Below are 4,487 nucleotides of genomic sequence, written 5' to 3'. Positions count from 1 at the left end.
GGATTGTATTCAATTTAGCTAATTGCATTACACCCCCCCCACAACCCCACAACGCCACACATACGTGCATATTCCATGGAGACACATCGTAGCATATGGTATTTGAGGCATGATCCCAGTTTTTCCAAGGTTTTGCTGGTGGCAAAAGTTTCCTTTTTTACGAAAGCAGATTAACAGCCGCAGCAGCAACAGCAGCAGCAAAAGCAACAGCTGGAGGCGGTTCAACAAAATCCCAAATTTATTAACTTCCCCACTCGTGGAGCGCTTCATCTGTTTTGTGATGTGGTGTCGGTGGTGTCGGTGGTGGTTGGTGGTGTTGCGGTGTGCGGTGAGTCGTTTAAATTTTATTAAATGCTTTTCCAGGAAGATAATCCGATTTTGATTGTTTTATTTGCATTCTCATTCTCACGCGGTGCCCACACTCTGCTCAGCGTGAATGCTTAGTGAGATGATGGCCGCCGTGGTTGCGATAAGCGAATAAACAATCATATCGTGAAGCATTTTGAGAGCTTGAGCAGCCTCAGCATCAGCATCAGCAGGAGATTCATTTGATTGCCTTCGTCTTCCCTTTTTTTTATTGCATTCTGCATTAAACCATCAAGGGATTAACGCATTTGAGGAACAGAAAATGTGCTCCATCGGGCTTTAAAGTGTGTTGCTGCATTGGGACTGAGCAAGAGGACAAGAGGGGAGAGGGGGGCAAATTGGTGGCACCATAATGGCGGCAATCATACAGTGCACTCACTGTATCGCGTCGGTTATGCGTCCCAATAAATGTGTCCAATTTGCTCTACAAAAAGACAAAAAGACGAAAAGAAAACAGAAGTCTCCAACATGTCATCCAACATGCAACTCCGACATGCAAGCCCCCTCCCCCCGGGGGATGGGGAAACACGGGCGAGAGAAAACTGAAGAGAAACTGGTCGGACACAGATCGGACAGCGGCGTGGCCGTGGGCTAAATTATTTGCGGTTATGTCGTGCACCATTAATCCCGCGTCAATCCAAAAAAAAAAAAGGGGAGCATTATGTCAAGTGCGACGGCGGCGACGTTCGTCGCTTCTGCTGTCTTGGAGACGGCGTTGGCCGCCTGCTCGATCAAAACCGGAGGGCCTCTCTCTCTCTCTCTCTTCTGCTCCTGAGGGAGCACATTTGTCAACCATATTGCATTCCTCCGGGGCAGGCCATGCGTGAGGATGATAGCATCCCAACGCACACACATGGAATGTTTGTTGATGAAAGAGAGAGAGAAAGAGAGAGAGAGAGAAAAAAAAAAGAGAGAGAAAAGAGCAAAGTGAGCTAGGAGAATTCAGAGAGGAAGCTACATAATTCCGAGAAGAGACACGCATGAGCTGTTGTGCGAGCGAAATAGTCCAGCCCAACATAAAACAACATAAATAAAGCTCTCTCGTTCCCTCGAACGCAGACCGGGGCGTGCGACATACCGAGAGCGTACGCAATGAAAACCAAACGCAAAGAGAAGCACAAAACGGAGAGACTCCATTCGCTCTCTCTCTCTCTCTCGGTGAGCGGTGAGCGTGAGCATGATGGAGGCGCCACTTAAGTTCGCTTAAGTTAAGCCGCTCAGACAACTCCAAGAGTTCCACGTGAGAGGAGGAACGACGACGATCGCATCGCAGAAGATCGCATTTGAAACTCGAGTCTTTTTGTGAAGTGAAGTTACGATTACTGGCCACCATCGGCTCTTATCAAGCAGAACTGCCTGGAAAGGTACATGAAAGTGCAGTGTCCTGTTTGTGTCTGGTAGCAGATAGCACAGCGGTCGGTTCTAAAATTGGAAAAACATCGACAGTGACGAAAGCAGCGGCGTCCATTAGCGGTGCCCGGGCCGGCCATCGGGCTGCTGATAATAATGTGCCGTGGCGAGCAAGTGTAAACGAGCAACTCCGGGTCGATACGCTTCGAATGCGCATCCTTTATCAGTGTGCTCGCTTGATGTGTTGATGCGCACTACTGGCACTACGGCGCCCCTTGCAAAGTGCATTCCTTGGTGCAAGCGAAGCAAATGGCAGCGAATTCCGGTCGCCAGTGTGTCGCTCGTTCGGTGTGCGTGTGTCTGTGTTCTTCGGGCTAGGGATCGCTCGTTATCATAAGTGAAAAAAGCGAACAAAATAAGCATTTCTACGGGGTGAGCTCAGTGCACTCGGTGACTGAAAAATAAAAACGGGGCGATCTCAATAATCAGTGCCGCCAGCACAAGAAGTTGCGAATTGCACTGGTCACTACATAAACAAGAACGAAAAAAAAACTTGCTGAAACTGCTCCGAAAAGGCAAAGCAGCAAAAACGCCAGCAAACGACGACGACGACACCAGTCGCCAACAGTTCACTCACCACAACCGTGCGTATCGAGTGTTCCCGTTCCCGTTGATTAATCGACATCGCGGTACCGGCGACAAAAAGGGATCCTTCCAAAACGCTACCCGAAAAAGTGTGTGTGTTTCTTACTATTGCGTGCGTGCATGCGCGTTCGTGTGCTTTTGGTCGCTGGTGTGTGCTGCTGGTCTGTCTCCGATTCGCTACGATTCGTTGGAAAAATTACGGTCGCAGCCCTCTAATCAAACGGCATAAAGGGAAAAAGAGTAAAGATATAAGTGGCAAAACAGAGTGCACAAGCCGAGTGCGGAAAACGAGTGAAAAACGAGTGAAAAAGTTGATCAAAATTGCGCACAACACGCCAATTGAGCGTAGCAAAACAAATATCCAGAAAGCGGGAGGGAGAGCAGAAGAAAAAAAGGCAAAGGCCCCAAGCATAAGAATCCTCGTCGGTCGTCGTTGAAGCGCCCAGCGGAAAAAAGGTAAAGAAACGCGCAAATTGAGCTGTGTGCTAAGTGTGTGCAACGGGTGTGTGTGTGTGTTTTGATGCCAAAGTGCCGCGAAAGAAACGCGATTAGGCAAAGTGAAGAAGGCAGAAAACAGCCGACAAAAAACCAGCAGCAGGCTACAACATTTTTGTCCCAAAAGTGTGTCTCTGTGTGCCTGTGTGTGCCTGTGTGTGCGTGCGTGTGTGAGTGCGTGATAAGCATAAATCGATTGCAACTCGATAGCGCCGTCTAGCGCCCTACTCGGATCCGGTTACCGGTGGCTTTTTGAAAAATCAACAACATCCAAGCAAACACGGCAAAGGAAGTCGTTGCCGCCGTTGTCGTCGTTCTGTCAGTTGGAGTGTTAATTGAATCGTTTCGATTGGCAACCCCGGCCTCCGCCGGCCAAACGCTGATCACCACAAACACAAAAGGTGAGTCAAGTCTCCTAGAACCTCTTCTAAGTGGATGATGATGCTACTACCGGTGCCGGTGCTCGGCTGATTCATGCTGCTATTTTGTTGTCGATGACGACTAGCACGAGCGTTGGAACGTGCCAATAAGCGCACGATCGCCAGCAGCGCATCATGATCATCAACCGTAGAAAGGGGAGGTGGATATGGTTTATGACATCAGTGCAGGTGCCATTCTATGCTACCAAATCCACTCAACTCCACTCGAGGGAGGTTTAAAACAATGCTGCAGCTACACGAAGAACGAACAGAAACAATGAAAACATAGATCGCGGGGTTTGTTATATAAGAAGGAGAAGAAAAATGAGTAGAAAAAAAAGAAGGTAGAAGAAATATGTGCGTGCGTCGCCGTCGTCCAAGACGCAGGAATGTGGCCGGCGTAATTTATGGGTAATTTATGCGGACCTTCTCCCCCCCCAGGCAAGCCTCGGTTGAGAGGGAATTCCCCCCGAGTGAGGGGATGGGGGCAGATTGTGTAGAATGTGGTGTTGTTGCTGCTGCTGCTACACCTGACACCCGCGATCGCTCGGACCGCCGATCATTAGAAACTCTGCTGAACGGGGTGGAGAGGGAAAAGGGTTCTCCAACTCTCCAACATTCTAGCCACGAGCGTTGGCACCGGCCGACCACCACCGGATGTAACGCTCTCTAACTCATCAACGAATTGGTGTGCGCGATCGTTCCTGCGATCGTTATGCTGTGGTTGTAAGGGTTGTGTGTGTGTGTGTTTTTACTGGAGCATATCGACCGATTTGATAGCGCACTTGGAATACATTAGCTGAAAGGCCGGCTTCTCGAGCCGAACATCTTTTTGATAAACTTCTTTACATGCTTTAAGTCCGCCAAAAAGCATACCTTCTTCTCGATCGCATGATCGCGTGGAAGGCAGCATCATCATCAGTAGCATCATGTGTGTTCTCTCCCACCACCCCGGGAGCTCAATCAACCAAATTCTCGTTTCGTTTCGATTGTTCACGGGTTTCACGGCGTTCTTCGTCTTCGTCTGCGTCTTAAACCATCCATCACCACCGGACTCCCAGGCCAGAAGCTGATCTTGCCACCCTCGAGGAGCATGATCAGTAGCGTGGAAGATGGAAACCCTTCCTTCTTGGGCCGGGGGACAAGGGGCATCGCACCGTTAATCACATGCTGCGCACTGCGACTCGACTCGACGAAAAGCGGGCTTTGTTA

The 4,487-nt window shown here is 49.5% G+C and overlaps 1 protein-coding gene across 1 annotated transcript in view; it reads left to right on the top strand.

Annotated features, from left to right (window-relative positions):
- The first annotated feature begins 1,605 nt into the window (after positions 1-1,605).
- LOC125960142 (uncharacterized) overlaps positions 1,606-4,487 on the top strand; it is a 34,261-nt gene continuing 31,379 nt past the window's right edge. The window contains exon 1 of the mRNA XM_049693348.1: positions 1,606-3,257. The gene's annotated coding sequence lies outside the window, so the exon portion shown is untranslated. The remainder of the gene's footprint in view (positions 3,258-4,487) is intronic.

Source organism: Anopheles darlingi, chromosome 2 (genome assembly GCF_943734745.1).
Source record: "Anopheles darlingi chromosome 2, idAnoDarlMG_H_01, whole genome shotgun sequence".
Lineage (NCBI taxonomy): Eukaryota > Metazoa > Arthropoda > Insecta > Diptera > Culicidae > Anopheles > Anopheles darlingi.
The sequence above is the reverse complement of the archived record's forward strand: the minus strand, read 5'-3'. Positions and strand labels throughout refer to the sequence as shown.